Below are 23,360 nucleotides of genomic sequence, written 5' to 3' on the forward strand. Positions count from 1 at the left end.
CCATGTCATTCCGCACTCCTAACATTTGTCTATTTATTTGGCCTTCCTTTCACCTTGTATGGCTCTACTCTTTTTCATAAGACCTTAAGCAAAATATTACCAGCATGAGGAATTAATTACAGGTAATCCTCAATTTATTACCACAATTGATCCCAAAATATATGTTGCTAAGGAAAACATTTGTTAAATAAGTTTTTCCCATTTTACTAACTTTCTTGCCATAATTGTTAAGTGATGCACTGCAGTTGTTAGGTTAGTAACACAGTTGTTAAGTTTATCTGGTTTCCCCATTGACTTGTCAAAAAGTCACAAAAAGTGATCACATAAACCTGGGATACTGTAACTGTCATAAATATGAACCAGTTGCCAAGCATCCAGTGTCATTCCCTGAATCCGTGGAGCATGAATCCGTGAAAGATGGGCCAGAGCTAGGGCCGATGGAGTCAAGAGGGAGTCTCGTTGGCTTTGGAGGAGGATGGACCGGGGCTGGGGCTGATGAAGGTCAAGGGGGTGGCCTCGTTGACTTCGAAGGAATGCGGGCAGGAACAGGAACAGGCAGCTCCTGACTTTTGGGGTTTGGAATGGCTTGCCAGCAGGGAGGAATGGGAGCAGGATGACCGAGAGAGGGCAGGCAGTGAGTGAAGAGTGAGAGAGTTCAGGCCATGAGCAAGGACTGCCCCCTCCTGATCCCCAAGCACAGAGGGTGGAGAGGAAGCAGTAACAGCGCAGGCTGACCTGACAATTCAGGAGGAGAGTGCCCCACCCCTCTTCACAAGACACACCTGGGGACTGAGACTTAAGGAGATGCTGTGGGGAGGGGCGTTTGTTGGGAACAAATGCTAAATTTGTGGAGTTTGGTTGCCTTTGACAGTGTCTGGAGTTTGAAAGGACTTCTTGCCTTGTTCCTTGCTTCGTGGACTCATTGTCTTTTTCTGTGCTTTGTGTACTCTTTGCTTTCTTCCTTGCTTTGTGGATTTATTGCCTTGTTCCTTTGCCTCACTAGACTTCTTGCTTGTGCTGGATTCCTCACAGCCAGAAGCTGCTCTGTGTGTGAGAGAGAACGCTTTGCTCCAGGACTTTCCAGAAACGTGGGAGCATTTGGAGGAAAGTTGGAGCAATAAAAGGAAGTTTTGAACTATCAGCTGGCTGTGTTGCCTGGTCCCGGGTCATCACACAAGTGATCATGGGGATGTTGCAATGTTCATAAGTGAAAACAGTCATAAGTCATTTTTTTCAGTGCTGTTGTAACTTTGTACTATCACTAAACAAATGGTTGTAAGTTGAAGACTACCTATATGTTATAATTTATGTGTTCTTTTTCATCTCCTTTTTTCAGTTTAGGAATACAATATATGTTCAGCACTTTTCCAATTCATAACCCATACACCTTTGTTCTATGTTTGTTGGCATAGGCCTGTTAGCATTTTAACTGCCTATTCTCCTGCAGGTTTCACCAGTTCAGTAGATATTTCATCTATGCCTGCTGCTTTTCTGAAAAACAATCTTATCTATTGCCATTTCTAGCTTACTCTCTAGAGCAAATGATTTCTGAATATTTTCTACTGTTTCTGTCATTTAATAATCCCATTTATACATGGTTTCATTATAATCTTTCTCTTTTCCTTTATCAAACCTCTTCCCTGATTACTTTTTAGTATTCCTACCAGGTCCTTGTAGCAATCTTGGCTTGAAAAGGAAAAGTTTATTTGAATGAATACATGCATATTGCAGTGTTGCACTTATGAACACTTAACTGCAGGTCCTTAAATCAAATGTATCTTTTCTGGGCTTGTTTGGCACCAATTTCGTTAAGGCAGTGGTCACCAACCAGTGGGCCTTGGACTACTGGTGGTCTGCGAGAAAATTTTGGTGGTCTGCAGAGAAATGTCACCCCCAAAGCACCCCGCAAAACAATTAATCCAGACTGCATGGAAATGCAAGGCTGCTCTGCTCACATGGCCCGCAGGAACACAAGGCTTGTGTTGCTTGCATTGCGAACAAGGTAGTGAGGGGAGGGGGAAAAGGGTGGAGGGGGAATTTGCCCCATTCGCTCCATGCACCTGGCCTGGCCACTGGGCTACTTCTTTCCATTTCTTTCTTCATCTGATTTTGGCTGCACGCAAGGAAAGCAGCAAAAGTCTTTCTTTCTCTCTCCCCAATCTCTGCCAGAAATAAGTCTTTGGGACTCTGCAAGGCATCCTGCTCCAAGAGGCTGCACCGGCTGACAAGTCTCACAAAGACTCATTTCTGGTGGAGTTTGGGGGAGAGAAAGAAAGAATTCTGCTGCTTCTGCTGCTTTCCTTGCATGAAGCCAAAGGTCTCTCTCCCTCCCCCTGAGAACGGAGCTGGAGACGGTATCCTGTGATTCCAAATAAAAAATGATCGATCAGTAGGAAAATGGGGTGGGGAATTTTCCTGCAGCCTCTTTTTGGGCTTTTCCTAGGGTCTCTGGTCCACGGGATTTAAAATTATGAGTCTGGTGGTCTCTGAGGTCCAAAACATTGGCAACCCCTGCTTTAAGGAATTGCCAGTGTATACAACATGCATGTTGGTCCAAGCACCTTTTCCCTTTGAATCTGGATCATCACTCAACCCCAATTCATGCATTAGTAGTAAATTCTATAATCTGCTTTTTTTTTTCCTTATTATTTTTCTCCATCAACATTCTTGATTGAAATATCTTTCCTTATATTGAAATTCTTGCGTTGAATTGTCATATACAATTCTTATTGCCCTTAGTTCATTCCCTATCTTTTCTTGATTATCCATGATGGCTCGTTCTGAAAATCACTTTGATCTTTTCCTCTTTGAAGTTTTGGGAATATTTTTTCCATTGCAGTTTTCACACTCTTTCTTATCTATTCCCATGGCTCCTCAGATTCTTTTTCATATAAGTTAAGAGAACTGAAACTGATGTGGGTTTTTTTCCATTCCAATTGTATATCTTTCAGATCGAATCTTTCTGACACACCTCGTCTCTTTACATTTCTAAGTCTACCCTGTATATTTGATACTAACAATTCATGCACAGACCATACCTGGATATGTCCTGGCTAATTAGTTTGTACTATTCAATGTCTATTCCCTGTTATGTAACATACTGCCATAGTAGTTGTCAATGTCTCCATCTACTGCATCTAGGTTTTACAAATAGTGTATATATTCTATGGCAAATTACAAGAGATACTGAGTGCAACATTAAGAAAGGAATACACTACTTAATAGATGATTAGAATGCAAAAGTTGAAGAATTTGGAATTATATGAAGATTTGAATTGTGTAAAAATAATAAAGATAGGAGATAGATTAATAAAATTTTGGGGAATGTAATTATTTATGCCTACACATATTTTAAACAACTTAATTACAGATTCTATACATTATATCACCAAATGGACAACACTGAATCAGTAGCCTACATAATAGGGAACAGAATCAATAGGATACATAATAGGGGCTTAGGGCACCTTAGTTGTCTTTTGATATCCATAATAAAATAAGTCTATTTTTGTGGAGATAGGAGTTTAAGACAACTTAACCATCTCAAATCCTCCAAATGTAGAGGAGATGGAGGAACACACCTTGCTTGTAAATGCTCCCTCCTACAGCCTCCCAATTATCTATATGCTTCATGCTATCCCTGTAAAATGTCTGATTACAGTTACCTTTTTCTCACTATGCTGAATATTCTTGGTAGATGTTTCAGTTCTGATAATACTTGATATGGAAGATTTATGTGAATAACAATCTCAGAATCAGCACTAGAGTGTGCAAGGCATGTGCCCGCGTTTTGCATGCATCAGATTTTAGTGCTGAATGCCCTCCAGTCTCTCCCCAGTGTTTTTTTCCAGACTATTAGAAGGTGAATATGTCAGCCTCTCCTATTCCTGTTTTTCCCTTCACTGAGAAATTGAATATTATTGAGATACAAACTCTACATCAATTCTAGGGTTCTTTTTATTTTTTCTAAAAGGCACAGCTCCAAATTGTATGTAGTCTCTTGATTTTTTTTTCAGTCTTTTCCATGGAGCAATATGAGATTATGCAGAGGCAGATGTGTCTTCAAGAGCCACCACCTTTGTCAAAACAACAAAAATAGTGCTCTGCATCTCTTGTACATACATATGACATCTTGGTGAATATACTGTACAAAAGGGGCAGAGTTTGCATCATGTTGTCATGACATCTCTGTTACCTTCTGCTCCCTCCTCCCACTGCAGGCACCATTGCCCAAGGAGTTTATTATTGAAGTTTATTGATGGAACTTACTGCTCACTTCAAAACTGCCAAACTACTAATAGCTTAATTGTGGTGGTTCATCTACCAAGTGAATACAAATCCAAAGATTGAAGTCATTAGTCAGCCAAATGGTCATATCTGCACTTTAACCCAGACTTTGGAGCCTTTAATTCTAGGGGAAGATCTATAGAAAATTCAAGTTTATAAAGTCTGGGAAAGAAGAAGGGAGGATAGGAAACTCAGCTTACTTGGTGAAAGAATTACATCATGACTCTATATATCAGTCTAGAAATACAACTGAACAGTTTCAATCAGTCCAATAGGGATAGAAAAACCTAAGTCACTTGTGTTGGGCAGTGTTCAGATTTACTGACCACGGTCTATATAACAGATTTGCTAACATTTTGCTGTTAACCATGGTTGGTATCTTCAGAGGCAAAATGATTGATCAGTTATGCAGACCACTATTCAGAAACTGATTCGGTTCTTCTCTTTAAAGTAATCTGACTTCTGATTGGCTTTTTGAGTACAAGTGACCTATGGATCATTTGTACTTTTAGCAGAATAATAGACTAAAGGAGGATCATAGCAATATCAAGTGGATGGGTGGATATTTGATTATACTTTTAATAAAATTTGTTGTACCTGCCCACTTGCCTTCAGAAGGATCCTCAAGATGGCTAACATTCAGAAAACTTGAGTACAGTCCTTCAACAAATACACATGCATCATTAAAAGTAAACATAAATTCATTAGAAGCAATTTAACTAAGTTTTATCAGGATAGCCAAATACCATCACTTCCAAAGTGAACCAGTATGAATCACTTAGCAAGTTATAATATGAACTTAATATATGAACGTACCTAGCATATGTGCACTTCTCTTTGTGGATAATTATTAGAAATATTTATATTCAGAGTTAAGAAAAGAACTTACTTATAGGCAATTTTCCATCTTTCTCAATTAGATGAAAACATAGCTGGCCTAGATCCAAGGCATGACCCTCCAATAGGTGAAGATTAAGTCTTCTTAGCTTTCTCTTATCCCCTGGCATACACAATGCCATCTGTATTGACTTGTAGTCCTTTTGTTCTTTGTGAATCGTCTCGTGGCATCATCCATGAATTCACTGAATATTTCTCTTGAATACTTTTCTCCATACAGAAAGAGATAAGCATTTAGCCAACTCAGTTTTGTTTAATTATTCTCATCATACTTTTCTGGTAGAAAAAGCATGAGAATGATCCACCTTTTCAAAGCAGGAGCAAGCTCCACTGCCTTTAGGAGTTTTGAAACTCCTAAATATTTGGAACTAATATTTGGAACTATTGAGAGTTATAGAGCCTTCCTTGCCATGGCAAACTAGGTGGGAAAACAATGATGTAAGGATAACGTTAGATAGCATAAGATATTTCTCTTAACAATATAAAGGAGGGCAGGGAAATACTGCAAGTGTAGAAGAAAGAAAAAGTGGAAGTCATTTAGTGTTTCTTTAAATTATATACACAGACCTATATGGTTTTTAATTTAGTTGAACCATAGGTTCCTGTTCTCTACCAGCTCTTTTTCATCTGTCTGAATGAGAACACTTTTGTTCTGTCAGATTCAAATAAGTAATCAATAGCTAGGTTTACACATCAGTAAAACAATTTGCTTAATTATGATGTGTTGTTTAAAATAGAATTGATTTGGATTCCTCAACCACAAAGTTACAGGCTTTACAACTTGGTTTATTATGGTTCAGCATATAACACACACATACACAATATCACTGGATTTATACATCATGCTAAGGCATGCTTTGTTTGCCCATTATTTATTTATAAATTGCAACTGCCTAGATTAATGTAAAATGTAAATCAATAATTTATGGTTTAATATAATATAATGGTTAGATTCGCACAATATGCTGTCCAAATCAATTGAATTGGACTATGCTTACTTGACTGTATGAATGAATCAATGTCTAAATTAGTCAGATTAACAAACTGGAATTTAATCTAAGAGTTACTTGGGGTCAGATCCACTGAAGGATTTGTATTTGTATTAAATTATATTCTCACTTAATTTATTGGTTCACACCTATCCTTGATTTGGTGTCCTCTTTGATATTTGAAACAGAGACAGTAAATAAAAATGCTTCACCAACATTATGTTGGTATAATAATTGTATTTTTCAGAAAAATCACACTAAAGCTTTTAATGCCTTAATGATATCCATACTGAATTGCAGAATCATGTTTTATAGTTGGTTGTCTCTGCAAAATGTTTGGTTTAAATATTGTTCCTGCACCCACCCAAAAACAGAAGTGGGATCCTTCTACTGCCCATTTCAGGCCTAAGTAAAGATGGAGTTCTAATGCCAGAAGTGACTTCAAGAACCATTTCCCTGTTTGATCTTGTATATTCTGATGAGCATCTGGTGTCCTGTTGTATCTCTTCCTACAGTTAATGTGGTTGAAATTGCAGGTTAGCAATATCTGCCACATCAAGGTTCCTCATCCAATATTAAGGCTCAAGTTGACTGGTAGGTAAGGTAGAATTACATCTTCTAGCTGAGAGGGAACAAGATAAAAATAATTATCTAGAAAATATAGTTATAATATTGATCTCATATGAGTGCTTCTAAAAATGGGAAAGTATCTCAAAGTAATGGAGCAGAGGTGTGCTTGGATCCATAATTATTAAGTTTTGTCCTTTGAGGTATGACCACATAACTGAAAAGTAGATTCTGTTCTTTGTTTGAGGTATCATTGCTGAATATTTTGCTATTCAGATTTTCTCTTGATTTGTTTGCTGGATTTAGCTTGTTTTTAATTGAGAATGTCAGTTAAGTATTGTAAAGAGAAGCTGGTTCATAAAGAGACTGAAAGATCCAAAAGGATATTTCAGAAAATATCCCTTGAAGATTGGATTGAAGGATTTCTAAATGATTTTCAGTAAAGAGATAGATGATGGGGCGGGGAGCGAAATGATTGGCTTTCACTTCAGATATCAATGTAATTGAGCCAAGTTACTATTCCCAGTGCATTCCATTTCATATTACCAACAGTCAGAGATGATGGGAATTGTCCAATAACATCTTATTGTCCAAGGTTCAGAAAGGCTGACTTAAATACTATGAGTATCTGCTAAGAACAGATGTTTAACCAAATGAGGTAGGGAGTAGGCATTGAATTCATTCTTTTTTTATGCCAAAGTATGGTGAGCATAATAGTTCCAAAGTGAATGGAAAAGTCTGAACTGCAGAACTCCATATGTGCATAATAGCTTTGGCTCACAGACTTGTCTTTTTCCTGTGATATTATAGTATATTATATTTTGGTCTCATATTATACAATGCATTGCTTTAATAGTAAATTGATAGTATTATAAAGTGTGATGATTGGTGTTAGATGTTTGTTTCAACTCCTTCCTTCAAAACGATGCTATAGAGCACTGCACACCAGAACAACTAGACACAAGAACAGTTTTTTCCTGAATGCCATCACTCTGCTAAACAAATTCCTGCAACACTGTCCAACTATTTACAAAGTCTGCACTAATATTACTATTAATCTTCTCATCACTCCTTATTACCCATCCCCTCCCACTTGTGACTGTATGACTGTAACTGTCGCTTGTATCCTTACGATTTATATTGACTGTTTCCTAGTATGATTTGATTGCTTATTGTACCCTATGACTATTATTAAGTGTTGTACCTTATGATTCTTGACTCTTAACGAATATATCTTTTCTTTTATGTATATTGAGAGCATTTGCACCTTGCACCAAGACAAATTCCTTGTGTGTACAATCACACTTGGTCAATAAAAGAATTCCAATTCCAATTTATTTGCACAGGAGCCAGTTGGATACTTGAGAACAATTTCTGAATAATGTACAGTCAGTGTTTTGCCTCAGTTGCAGCAGCATCTTCTTTGGAAGTTCATTCTCACAAAACCATCAGATTTAAACTTTATTATTGGGAATTCAAATGCATAATTTGCTACATGTCTTTCCTGTTGCCGATTTTCCAACAGATCTGCATGCTATTGAGCCTTGGTGGCGCAGTGGTTAGAATGCAGTACTGCAGGCTACTTCTGTTGACTGCTGGCTATCAGCAGTTTTGCAGTTCATTTCTTACCGGCTCAAGGTTGACTCAGCCTTCCATCCTTCTGAGTTTGGTAAATAAGGATACAGACTGCGAAGGGGTATATAAGTCTAAGTGCTATTGCTACTAAAAGTAATCTGGTTTTCAAGCATTGTCTGATACTTATGGCTTGAGATGTTCCCAAACAATAGAACAGAACAGAACAGAATAAAATGGATATTAAAACAAAGTGAGAGGGTTTTTTGGAATTATAGAGTCAGATAATTTTATAAATATATCTATATTTGCTGCAAAGGGAATTTAAAGTTTCTGTCTGTTTTTTCTTTTTGATTCTTCACTTGTAATTTTCTTTCTTTCCTGCTTTTATTCTTTATGACTTATCTGACCACAACTGAACTCAACATTTTTGTTGCTTAGTGAAACATTTGTTAAATGAATTTTGCCCCCTTTTTGCCACAATTGTTAAGCTTAACTATACTTTGTTAGGAATAACTATACTTATTAAATTAGTGACACAGTTGTTAAGTGAATCTGGCTTTCCCATTGGCTTTGCTTGTCGGAAGGGTGCAAAAAGTGATCACATGACTTTGGACACTGTAGCAGTCATAAATGCGAGTCTGTTCCCAAAAGTCTGAATTTTGATCGTGTGAACATGGGGATGCTACAACAGTCGTAAGCATTTTTCAGTGCTGTTATAACTTTGGACAGTCACTAAGTGAACTGTTGTAAGCTGAGGACTATCTGTATTAGTTTGTGTTAATTTTATGTGCTTTATAAAAATTTAATAAGAAAGAAAAATTATTAAATTTATTTAAAAACTACAAATCTCTGAGATTTAATATCTAGACTTGGAAAAGCAAAAGCACTTAGACTTATGTAGTGCTTTACAGCCCTCTCTAAGCAGTTTACAGAGTCAGCATATTGCCCCCAACAATTTGGGCCTTCATTTTACCTACTTCAGAAGGATGGAAGGCGGAGTCAACCTTGAGCCTGGTGAGATTCGATCTGCCAAATTGCAGACAGCCAGCAGTCAGCAGAAGTAGCCTGCAGTACTGCGTTCTAACCACTGTGCCACTGTGGCTCATGAAAAGGACAAAGATGAAAAGGAAGACATGTTCTCATCATCCCTACCTTCCCCTATTTTGGTTTGACTGAAATTAGGCAAAAAATCTGCCTGATTCTAGACTCCTTTTCCATGTTTCTTCTCATTAGATGTTGTGCCAAGAATCAACAAACCACCCTTCTTTGTTTCATCTTTGATTTATTTTCTTACCATTCTTCTGGGTTGACTGCTATGGTAGCTTTGCCCCATTGCGCAAAACATAATTAGATACTAGTTACAGTCTGCCATTGTCATTCAGAACTCATGCATCCAATACCTTCATTGTGAAACATTTGAGAATATTCCCTGCCATCAGAAAACTTACCTCTGCAAAGAAAATATATACAGTACAGTTCCATAGCATCTGTACCATTTTCCTTTGAAGCTAGGATGTAATTGTACAAAGCCAGTCACCATATTCCTTCTATTTATTTAACTTAAACAAATTTCAACTCTAGCACAGCTGCAAAAGTAATCAATGGGTCTGAGCCTGATCCTTAGCAAGAAAATATTTTGGTAGCTTTAAGGTGAGCACTATTTAAGATATAAATATTTTCATGTTATTTTAACACTGTGCCATTGCCTCCAGAATAATTTCAGTGTGCTTTTGCCACGGCTGACAAGTGTGAGTTTTAATTTATCTGCTAATTAGCCCAAAGCAGGGGCAGCGTGAAATGCAAGTGATGCTTTAATTTGGTGCTGTGTTACTTTGTGTTTGTGTAAGCATTCTCTTTTCTCACTACTAATGGATTCCTGGCATGAAGGAGGTGTGTGCAGACTAAATATATGTGATGCCAGATTCTTTGTAACTCTCTCAACTTTTTATAAAAGTAAAAACAGCTGTTGCTGTCGTTAAAAGGGAAGAGGGAGTTGCTTTTCCATGCTGCCCATGCATGACTCTTTAAAACCCTCCTCTCAAGGTGCTATTCAATTAAATTTCTTCTAACCATTACTGATTGTACTGACCGATGTTTTGTGTTTTCCTTTGGATAAAGAAGGGGAAAAATCAAGAAAAAGTCATATGGAATATTTATATTTCTGTAAATTTGTAATCTCTTTTCTTAGCTCTGACTTACAGGACTGGAAACTAAAACCAGGAGTGGGATTCTACCACTTCAGACCTATTCACTAGAACAGGTTGTTAACATTCTAAGCAGTTCGAAGAATTGGTTGTTAGAAGAAATTACTGGCCTAATCCTGTAAGGAAGGCAGGAAGGAAACATTCTGGTGTTGCTTACAGAAACTGCCTCTCCACTAACCCTTATTACATTCTTGGCAGGACTAGACTTCCTGTCTCAGGAACTTCTCTGGAGTTTTTTTCCCTCCTTTGCTGATACTTTGCTTGTATGGAGTGACCATTGAAAAAGGATTTATGACCATTTTTCACACTTACGACTGTTGCAGCATCCCCACAGTCACAAGAGGCCAGGCGAGGAGATGCATGCCTCGATGTGAGTGATGTTGAGTGGGCCACACCCAGCCAATAACATGACCACCAAGCCATGTCCACCCAGTCACATGACCACCAAGCCACGCTCACCAACTAAGCCACGCCCACAGAACCGGTTGTTAAAAAATTTGAATCCCACCCCTGGATAAAACATATAAAGAATGGTTGCTGGAATTGGGTATGTCTAGTTTAGTGAAAATAACGACTAGGAGAGACATGATAGCAATGATCCAAAAGCTCAGGAATTGCCACAAAGAGGGAGTCAAGCTATTCTCCAAAGCATTTGAGGGCAGGACAAGAAGATGGAAACTAATCAAGGAGAGAAGCAACCTAGAACTAAGAAGAAATTTTCTGATAGTTAGAACAATTTCTCAGTGGAACAACTTGTCCCCAGAATTTGTAAATGGTCCAACACTAGAAGTTTTTAAGAAGAGATTGGACAACCATTTGTCTGAAATGGTTAGGATTTCCTGCCTGATCAGGAGGTTGGACAAGAAGACCTCCAAGGTCCCTTCCAAGTATTCTATTCTATTCTATTCCTATTCTATCCTATCCTATCCTATCCTATCCTATCCTATCCTATCCTATCCTATCCTTCTTCCTGCCCCTAAAACCAAGGAATCCCAGTGCATATTTTTCCTCCACAAATTTCTGACCATTGTACTCAATAGCACTAACAAGTGCATCAATTCTAATGCTAATAGCTATCTCCAGGAGATTTTTGAGACCTAATGATGTGGGGTAGGATTCTCTCTCCCTAGCATGATCTTCCTCATGCCTTTTCTTGCCTAGAATGTATATTTAGGAAGACACAGATATTGAGTGTATTTGCATTTCTCTTTTCCATTTGCTTCAAGGAGTGGTGAATATACAAGATGAAGTTCCGAATTCCTTTCCCAAATCTCAGGAAGCTAAGACAGTTGACCAAGTTTACATTATTCTTTAAATACCTAAAAAATCTGAATCATTCAAAAGCAGAAAAATAACCTATAACTGCCTTCCCTTCTGTTAATTCAGAAATGCTGAGAATAAGAAACAACGAATCTCTTTCTGTCACTGTACCATCATGAATTGCCTCAAGTCTTGGAAAAACAAAATCATCACTTCACACAAAAGAAAGCAAATAAATTTTAAAACTCTAGCAGTATGGTATTTTCATGAGGCTGTCGCCAAAAAGGAAAGGGAAATTTATAGATTATTCTTTCTCATTTCAAGGCCATGGAGGGGAGTAGCAAAGCTGTCAAGGTAACATTTCCTTAAAAGGCTTTTTAGGCAACTGATACTTAGAAGAGGTGTGATGAAGAGTATTTTCAAAAAAGGAAACATTACAAAGCACTGTAAAAGAAAATGCAAGGTAAACTAATTTCAACTGTCCTGCATCCAGTGGTGGGATTCAATTTTTTTTTACTACTAGTTCTGTGGGCATGGCTTGGTGGGCATGGCAGGGGAAGGATACTGTAAAATCTCCATTCCCTCCCCACTCCTGGGGGAAGGTTATTGTAAATTCCCGTTCCCTCCCCACCCCACTAACCTGCTTTCCAGCTCCATTCTCCTGTGCAGGGCAACCAAAGAAGACCCAGCCAATCAGCTGGGACTCAGGAGGCAGACAATAGATGGGGGGTGGGGCCAGTCAGAGATGGTATTTGTCGCTTCTCCAAACTACTCAAAATTTCTGCTACTGGTTCTCCAGAACTGGTCAGAACCTGCTGAGTACCACCTCTGCCTGCATCTGAATAGAAAATATCCTAGCTGAGCTTTGTGATATTGCTGACCTCATGGAATCAAAGTGCTTCATAATGGCTTTTAACTTGGAGTATAGTCTTGTCTTTTTTGCATCAGCGAGTAGGATTAGACTAAAATGACTTATACAACATGAGAGTCAATTTTGAAAGTTCGGATGTTCCTAATGGAAAAGTAATTCAGTGATGGATTCCATAAAGTAAGAGTTTCAGGAGGTCTACATCACTGCAAATCTTTAAGGGGAACCTGGAGAATTCTCTTTTAGGGATGCATTCCTTCCAACTCTATGGTTATAGTTTATCAGCAAAATATATAGTTCAGATTTAAAAGGCCAGTCCCTGATATTCACTTTTTAAAAGCTTTAGTATCTTTCTGAGGGGAAGATTAATTTAAATCGTAGGCATGCTAGAATTATGTCCTACCTAGAGTACTTCTACATACACCTACAACTTCATGTTGAAGATTACAGATGACAGATTAACGGAGTTGGAAGGGACCTTGTAGGTCATCTAGTCCAACCCCCCGTCAAAGCAGGAGACCCTACACCATTTCTGACAAATGGCAGTCCAATCTCTTCTTGAAAGTCTCAAGTGATGGCGCTCCCACAACTTCTGAGGGCAAGATGTTCCATTGGTTGATCGTTCTCAATCAGAAAATTTTTCCTTATTTCCAGGTTAAATCTCTCCTTGTTCAGTTTCCATCTGTTATTCCTTGTCTGGCCTTCAGGTGCCTTAGAAAATAGCTTGACCCCCTCTGTGGCAGCCCCTCAAATATTGGAAGACTGCTATCATGTCTCCCCTGGTCCTTCTCTTCACTAGACTAGCCATGCCCAGTCCTGTAACCGTTCTTCAAACTGCCCAAGGAGCTGCTAATACAGTTCTACAGAGGAATTATTGAGTCTATCATCTGCACTTCTATAACTGTCTGGTTTGGTTCTGCAACCCAACAGGACAGATACAGACTTCAGAGGATAATTAAGACTGCAGAAAAACAATTACTATCCACCTGCCTTCAGTTGAGGACCTATATACTGCACAAATCAAAAAGAGGGCTGTGAAAATATTTACAGACCCCTCACATCCTGGACATAAACTGTTTCAACTTCTACCCTCAAAACAATGCACACCAGATCAACTAGACACAAGAAGAGTTTTTTCCCGAAAGCCATCACTCTGCTAAACAAATAATTCCCTCAACACTGTTCAACTACTTACAAAGTGTGTACTACAATTACTATTAATCTTCTCATCATTCCTTATCTCCCCTCCCCTCCCACTTGTGATTGTAGGACTGTAACTTTGTCGCTTGTATCCTTATGATTTATATTGACTGTTTCCTAGTATGATTTGATTGTTGATTGTATGACTATCATTAAGTATTGTACATTATGATTCTTGATTCTTAATTAATGTATCTTTTCTTTATGTATACTGAGAGTATTTACACCAAGACAAATTCCTTCTGTGTCCAATCACACTTGGCTAATAAAAGTATTCTATTCTATTTTAGTCTCCAGTCCCCTAATCATCCTGGTTGTTCTTCTCTGAACTTTTTCTAGAGCCTCAACATCTTTCTTTATAGTGTGGTGACCAAAACTGGATGCAGTACTCTAGCTGTGGTCTTACTGAGGCTTTATAGAGTGGTATTAGTACCTGAACTGTATTGCATTCTCCCAGTATAACAGGAGTTGCAGATGGGATCTACTCCCCCCTCTCGCTTCGTCTGTGTCTTTCTCAACTTTAACTATGTTGTTCGGGGGGGGGGGGGGGTCCCCGTTGGGTGGGGGCATGTTGCTTCTCAACCAGGTGTGTGTTACCATCAGTGAAAAATGGTAACTGATAGGGACTTTAATATGTTCTACAACAAATGGTTAGGGCACCATCTTTTATATCCTTGTTAATGAAGCAGAATAGAGACTGGTTGTGGGAACAGAGAAAAATGATTCTGGTGTAGTTTGAACTATTATACAGACTAGAACATAGCATGTTGAACAACCTGTCTGGATATCTCCTAGATCTTTACAAAACAGTTTTCCTCTCTCATGGCTGTTTAAAGTAGAAATTCCAACAGTATTACTAAACCAATACTCAACCAAACCTGTGATCATTAAAGCTTTAAAATGAACTGCATTGTTTTTAATTATAAAAAAATCTGGATAGAAGCATGATAAATAAATAACATGGATAAAATATTAATCTTCAGTACATCTATCTCAACTTTTTCTCTTAATAGGTATGATGATAGAAACATCAAGCAAGACAATAGTTACCTCTACATGTTTTAGAGATGATTTAATGGTATTTGGTTTCTGCCTGCTACCACCTACTTGGGTGGGATATAATTTAGTATCTGATTCTGAAAAATGACAGAGCCCAGAGTTTTGCAGGTGATAAAACCATAGATGCATCAAAGTGGCATGCCATTTTCTCCCCAGGGAAATTTGTGCTATATTAATGCTCTTCATCTGGATGCTAGCCACTCCTGACCCTTCTTGTACATGCTGAAATTGCATTTTTGTAAATAAATGGATATTTTAAACAGTGCAATAGCCCAGATTCAGCTACTGTGGTGGCAAATCCCATAAATGCAAGAGTTGGGCCTGTTATGATTTAATTGCATATGAAATCCATAATATGGATACAAGAAAGTATACAGTAAAGGAAGGAAAGCAAAAAAGATTTTCTCAGCCATGATCCCATCAAAAACTCTATTGGCAAAATGAGGGTGATTTTTTAAGTAAAAACCCAATTCTGTGTCTTGGTGGAAGGAGATTCATCTTCATCACTTGATCATAGTCTGGATTACTTTTTTGTAGTAGTTTTGAATAAAGAAAAATGTACCATATGTATTTATGAAAACATGTAGCTTAGTCCAATATAATTCACAGTTTTTGACTAGTCCAAAAGAATTAGACAGGAGCCTTATCTCCATAAACATGGATGTTAACAACTGCTTTTTTGCCAATAAGTCCAATTTATTGAATTTCAGATTTTTTTGGGAGAAATTTCACTACAATTTGTATCTGCTTTCTAAATATTAGTTATTGATTCTCTTTACAGTTTGCCTAATATACACCTTTACTTTGCCTGATGTAATGCATTTTGGGCATTATTTTAAGAAATAAGTGGTCCCCCCCCCAAAAAAAACATGATTATTAACAAACTGCACTGTAACATTCAGAAAACTGTAGATTATGGAGCCATAACTAAGATTTGGTTCATATATTGGTTTGAAAATGTGAAATTCAAATGCAAATTGAATAATCCCCACTAGTAACCACTATCATTTGGAGGTATTCATCCTTGGCTGAGATCAAGTTAATGTTTGTAATACAGCAACCTACTTCTCAGATTACAGCTCTTATTCAGGTTGTGTTTCAAAAACACCCTGTGTTACATATGCACACAACTAGCGATTTGCTTTTTTTGTTGCTCCCTCTTGGTTGCCCTGGCAACTTCAAGGGTAAAAAGAGCATACTGACTTGGAAAACACAGTGTGTGCCTCCATACAATGCATGCAGTGTGTGTCCAACATGAAACTTTTACTGCTTTGTGAAGAGTATTTTCTAAATCTGGTAGCATTGTTCCCATTGGAGGAGGAGGAGGTGAAAGATGTTAGTATGTCGTGACAAAAATTTAATAGCAGATTCTTTTCCGACTAATAATAAGAAGCTGAAGGTTATGCCTTTTTAAAGCTTATGTCGTTTAATAAGTCAGGAAAAGGGTTTACCAGACTTCGTTCATGCTTTGTTCATGTTCCCTTTCTTGGGAAATGGAGGGGGGAAGGGAAGGGAAGGGAGGCAGGCAGCATTGGCTGAAGTGCTGGCAAGGCTATAAAGGCAGCGACTTATAGCTAAGTTTGGAAGGAGCCCATATGTGAAAGGAAATCTTGGAGCCCATTAACTGTGCTGCATGCAGGAAGGGGTGCCATTTCCATATTGTTTTTATGGTGGCAGCTCAGCAGGTATCCTATAGTTGGATGGCACTGCTGTTGGAAAAACTCTGAACCACAGTAAATATTCTTGAATGGGTGCAGAGAATCTTACCAGATGTAGGTCATGGGATTCCCATCTGCTAGAATTCAGATAACAATTATAAAAGAGTGGTTTATTGGGTGGGTTTATTGAGACAGTTAATAAAATCTGATAACAGGTGTTTTGTTTGGCTGTATTTTCTCATTAATCTCAATCCAAGCAACAGTCAAATCCAGCAGGAAAAAAATGTATACAAAATAGCATTGTCTGTGAAATTTCACATATCTTTATTTTAACCTTCATTTCATTTGGATTAGCCTTGGCTAATGGGAGCATTGGGCTAATGCAAATTTCTGGGTCTTTCAAACAATTATCAAGATAAAGTCCAGCCACAATTTTTTAAACTCAATTGCACATGCAAGGTTTGGAAGGACTGGGGAGCATTAGAGTGGGTATTAAAGTCAAACTAAATGTGACAGTAATACACAAATGGCTGTCCTTGTCCCTTTGAGAATATCACACTGTTTTACATTTCTCAGGAACTCACCATATTACTAACTACAAGAAGTGTGCAAAAGAATCAGGCTGTTCAAGCTGTAATTAGATTGGCTACTTGTGTATTACTAAAAAAAAAAAAACCCAAGAAGGATGAAATTCCCCATCAAAACACAGATGAAACTAAATATAAATTTGCATATCTATCGAATTTACTTCCCTTTGTGCATATACAGTCTTAACCACTCTCATGTACATCACTATTTTTAAAACTTGATCACTTTAAGATGGGTGTACTTCAGTTCCCAGAGTTCCCCAGCCAACATGATGGCTGGGAAATTTTGGGAGTTAAAATCCATACATCTTAAACTGGCAAAGTTTTAAAAACACTTGTAAGTAAATAAATATGCATTGCTATAATGGAAAAAGAAGTGTCAAATTAACTTTCATCTTGCTTTAATCCAGGGGTCTTCAAACTTGACAGCTTTAAGACTTGTGGACTTCAACTCCCAGAATTCCTCCTCCAGTCATGTTAGCTCAGGAATTCTGGGAGTTAGTCTACAAGTCTTAAACTTGCCAAGTTTGAAGACTCTTGCTTTAATCTACTGTCCAGGTGCTATCTGTGGATGGAGAATTCAAAAATCCTGATTTCTCTTTTGTTCTTTTTAAACCGGACTTAGACTGTTCCATCATTCCAAGAGACACAGACACACAACTGTGTTATAGTCAAAGACATATCTGGCATTCTAATGATCTGATAGATTTGCATCCATCCTCCCACTCAAACAAGCATAGCAAGAATCAAAACTAAATTACAGTTAATTATAAACTAAATTCAATTAAAAATTCTTAATGAGAGTTAATATCATTATCCTTCCCCCATTTTTAATAGATTCCTCTTGGTTGCACTTTATAATTACAGTTCCATAGTAATTTTTCCAAGAATTCGGGGTGGCTGCAAGCAAAGGTTTCAGAGACATCTGTGGGGTCTTGCAGTATTCACCCTAGCAGTAAAGGATGCCTAGTTCACATACTTTTCTCTGAGTAGGACAAAAGGCAGGTAGAGTAGAGTAGAGTAGAGTAGAGTAGAGTAGAGTAGAGTAGAGTAGAGTAGAGTAGAGTAGAACAGAACAGAACAGAACAGAACAGAATAGAATAAAATAAAATAGAATTCTTTATTGTAGCTCAGCATTGAAATGAGGAGTCCTTGATGCTCTCTGAGCTTGGTTGCTTTCTCGCAGATGTTTCATTACCCACCACACTGATGGTTGTTACCTACTTTGGGTAATGAAATGTCTGCAAGAAAACAATTACACTCAGAAAGCACCAAGGACCCCTCAACCCTGCAATTATTTTGAGCCATGCATCCTTCCCAGTAGAAAAATACAGTATTTCTCTTTCCAGTTTATATGTACTTTGGTAAATGGGGCTTTCTTTCTCTCTCTTTTTCTTTATTTCATTTATTTCATTTATTTCCTTTTCTTCTTTTTTCTTTTTAAAAGAATTTGTGAGATCTTTCAAGTTTCAAGAGTGAAAAAATTGATTGCTATGTTACAGAATGCATCTTATTACTTCTGGCTTCTCTAGTTTCCTCTCTAATTATCTTACCATGTTGAGTTTTCAAATAGATGAGGGACTCTGTAATATATTCCATGTGCATTTACAACGTGAAATGCCATACGAGCAAAAGCATATGTGGTGCATAGCTTGGCTTTTTCTTGTTCCTACAGTGATAAAGATATTTTCAGTTCCAGCATATATGAGTAATGGTCAAGCACATCTGGAGGACACCAGATCAGGGAAGTTTGGTATAAAAATGCACAAGTAAAATAAGGATTCATTTGAAAACAGTTCTCTCAGGTAAATAACTAATCCTTATGATGCTACATCAGAAAAATGTAATAAAAATTGTATACATTAAAACAGAGGTCTCTAAACTTGGCAACTTTAAGACTTGTAGAATTCAACTCCCAGAATTCCTCAGCCAACTATAGCTAATTCTGGGAGCTGAAGTCCACAAGTCTTAAAGTTGCCAAGTTTGAGGACCCCTGCATTAAAATCATAGTATTGTAAGTTGGAAAAGGCCATATAATTCATCCTATCAGATTAAAGCATCCATCTTTTTTCATAGGTCATTGTTTCTGGTCCTTAATCATTCTCATTTTTGTCATCAGAACCTCTTCTAGCTATTTTGAAGTCTTCTAAAAGTGTAGTGCCCAGAACTGGACAAATTATTTGAGGCAAGCTCTGATTAAACCAAACTCAACATCAGCTATAGAATCCAGGTACAAATTGTATCAGTTCCCTTACCTATTATATATCATAGTGTGCTACAGAGGCCACATACATCATATGTATCCTAGGTGGAATTGGAGAAATGGCATCAAGAGAACCATTCTCAGCTGGTTCTCTTCCACTATCCTTTCTCTCTGCACTTTCCCTCTCACCTTTGGATTGATAGGAAAAGCACGGAAATGACTCTCCCAGTGCCAAAAAGTAAATTCACCTCCTACCCCCACAAATCAGCAGTTGGTATCAAAATAAGTGTAGCTGCAATTGCCTTTATAGGAGCAGGGCCCCTAACTAACCACAGAACTATTCATACATTGACTTCTCAATATTTCTTGTGCCAAGCAAGGAAAACATTACTTTTGAAATAGGGCAAGGAAAGTAGGAGAAAAAGTTGTTTTATAAGAGGCTGCAGATAGGTTGAATGGCCACCAAATGGTTAGTGGAGCATCTTCATGCCAGCATAAACAAGGCACAAGTCCAGGTGGTCTTTGGATGAGTCCCCAAAGACCAGTTAGGGTTTTGGCTTTTCCATTGTCTTTTGGCACTGAATACAACATTTTAGAATTCAACTTTGAGAAAATAACTACTCTTTTGCTAGCTTCTGATCTTGGACAAGACATCTTTACCTCTGTGTATAGTATGGAAGATTCAAGCCATAGAGTAATTCCAAAGATGGTATAGAACAAATTGTAAACTTCCAGCTTTGGACTAATTTCATAAGGTTTGTTCAAAAACTACGTGAAAATGTTCAGTTCATATTTCTGTCCTTCCTTAGAAGCGTCCTGAGCAGAAAGAACATGGGAAGAAAGGAACAGAGGAAAATGAGCCATTAATAACTAAACTAATCCCCCTTTCCTTCACCAGCCTGCAACTCAAACCATTTACTCCATGCAAATTTGGATACGTTTACTCTTCTTACTCCTCTTGGAAGGGAAAATCATAAAACTGTTTCTCACTTATTTTGGCCATGTCATCCAGGGGAATTCACTGGAGAAAGCAATTACATTGACAAAAATTAGCGGTAAAAGTAAACGAAGCTACCAAAGAACACAATGACTAGACATTATGAAAGGTGACACCAGCCAGAACATAGAAAAACTCAAATTTAGGCTTATGGGACTTTGAGGGTGAGCATGGTAAATATGCAGTTTTAATGTGAAGCTCTATATGAATTTCACAGCCAAAATGTTTCATGCTATTTGGGTAATTTCATACAAATTTGTTCTCTGAGATTCAATGTCCCAAGTTCTGACAAGCATAAAAACATCTAATTTTTATATCTTTTATTATTTTCCTGCCATAAAGGTTTTGTGAATAACTTATCTAAAAAAGCCCATTAATGTAGAAGTATATAATTTTGATATACAGTTCATGGGCTTTAGTTTAGGAAGAGGTTTCCCATTTGCATCTTGCTAATTATCAAAGTTTTGGATTATGAGTACACAACATTTCGGCTGCTAGGCTAGTATAGTATTATTGATGGTTTAGCTGAATCAGGGAGGGATTACATTGTTCAAATTATAAAGACAAAGGATGACACCAAAAAGGTGTGAAGTATAGCTTCATTTTTCTTAAATGCCGTAAAGGATATTAGTGGGGTTACCATGGGGGCAGAACTAATTATCTCATCTGTAGGCACGTTGCCATGCAACCAGATAAATCCAAGAAAATGTAGTATTTTTGCTGAGGTTCCCCCACCCCGCTACATAAGCTATGCTTTGTATTACATTATATGTGTTTTCCTCACTTTAATTTGCTAAATAATTTTGTCGCATCTTTTTTTTTCCATAGTCCTGAAATATTTCAACTTCAAATTAATATGAATCTCCCCCTTCTACTCTCTAAGAAAGGATTCATGCTTAACAGCTACTAATGGAGTAAAGCAGTTATTTGGAAGTCCTCAAAATTTGCTGCGGGGAAAAAATGAAGAAAATAAAAATAGGCATTTTCTGGTCAATTCTACAGGTAAATATCCCAAAGTTGAATTTCAAATGTTTGAACTTGTATATTCTATATGAAGTACCTGCAAAAGTGATGGTATGTATGATATTTCTATCGTAAAGCATTAATGTTCTTAAAATGTTTTAATTTTTCCATAGGCCAATAGAACTAAATACATATATTCTTTTGATCCCTTGAAAAATCAGGATATGAATTTTTAACAAGAAAATAGGAGAAATTTTTAAAAATAATAACAAAACATTTAGCATGAGTAGGAATCCTAAACTGTGTAATGAGCCTTACTAGAAGTATAATCTGTTGGATATATTCCAACTGAAAGGATATAAATATATTGCACTCCCCATAACTGTTAGAGAATTAATGAGGTAGGGTTTTTTTTAGATTTAAATAAATTCAAGAAATTGTAGAAATCCAGTGAAGTATATCTTTTCACTTGATTCAACATGAAATTAAGTTTTTTCCCCCTCCAGGAGTCTCTATAAAATTGCCATAGTTCCCAAATCTACCATGAAATTATAAATAATACTACTGGCTCATCTGGCACATTTTAGAAGGATAATCTGGTGAGATATAGGAACTAAGCAGGTATAATAACAGAATGTTACTTCTTAATGGTCAAGATTGCTTCTCCTGCCTTGTTCAACAACAGAATAGATGTCACAGACATGATGAGGCAGCCTCTTCAATTCAGGAGTTACCCACCTTACATGAGCAATATTGATGTTTTCTTTTAGCTTCTGGTTCCTCCTTCATCAGCCACTTCCCATACAGGCAGAGGTGGTATTCAGCAGGTTCTGACCAGTTCTAGAGAACTGGTAGTGGAAATTTTGAGTAAATTGGAAAACCAGCAAATACCACCTCTGACTGGAGATTTTACAATATCCTTCCCCTGCCACACCCACCAAGCCACGCCCACAGAACCGGTAGTAAAAAAAAATTGAATCCCACCACTGCATACAGGATAAAATTCACTGTACTTAATATTAGCATGATATACTAGATCCAATACCAGGCTGTAGCAAACTACTCTCACCCCAAAATATTTATTTAAAGCTTACAAAAGAGATGGCTTTGATTTGCAAAATAGCTTTCAAGGTATTGCCCCTTTATAAAATTACACAACCATAACACTAAACTTCAGGAGGAAGCTATTGCTGCTATCCATTGAAGGGAATGTATACACCCACAGACAGCCATTCCTACTTTAAGTGGCTCTAGAAATGCAGTCTAGGTTACTCGAAGAGTGAGCATTGTGCATTTCATCTTTACTTTTGGGCAAGAACCTGGAGTGTAAAATTTTGAGGAAAGGAGCACAAGAGGAGGGGAAAAAGTGCTCTTGCTTATGCAGTAGCTATTTTGAATTGGGTTAATCTGGCTGTAATTATGCAATTATCCACAAATATTTAATGGGAGTTTTTTGCATTTCTAAATCATTAATTTTAACAATTGGCAGGGTGCTTTGATTAGTATTTTCACCATGCACCATGGCATATATTTGTCATCTTTCCTCTGATTAATTGTAAATTGGAATTTATTTAATGCAAAGTATTTTCCTGGCTTACTAGATTGTGGTGGGAGAATATATTTATCCAATCTGCAAAAAAAACCCAACCCTTTACTTATTGCTGTAAACAAACTTCTGCTGCATTATAACAGAATTGTAATGTATGTCAATTCTCCTTTAGTATTTGTTGTTTGAACAAGCAGCAAGGACATTCTTTTATATAAAATACCCTTTGTGGTGGCAAAGTTTTGACTTTTAGATGAAAACTAAACTAAACCAATAAAACACTAATGCCCATTCAATAATGCATTTAATTTTATTGCTCCCAAATAAAATGAGGTACAGTTCAATCACTGTAAAAAAAAGTCAGGATGACATATAAATGCCTTATTCAGTTATTTCTATTTGGCTTTTCTCATTCCAAAAATCTATCAATATCATAGCGTTAAATGTATTCTATTAAACAAAGGTGTAATTAATGATCCCATCACAGTCTGTTCCTAGTG

Source organism: Pseudonaja textilis, chromosome 6, assembly GCF_049901715.1.
Source record: "Pseudonaja textilis isolate UNSWEBS1 chromosome 6, rPseTex1.2, whole genome shotgun sequence".
Classification (NCBI taxonomy): domain Eukaryota; kingdom Metazoa; phylum Chordata; class Lepidosauria; order Squamata; family Elapidae; genus Pseudonaja; species Pseudonaja textilis.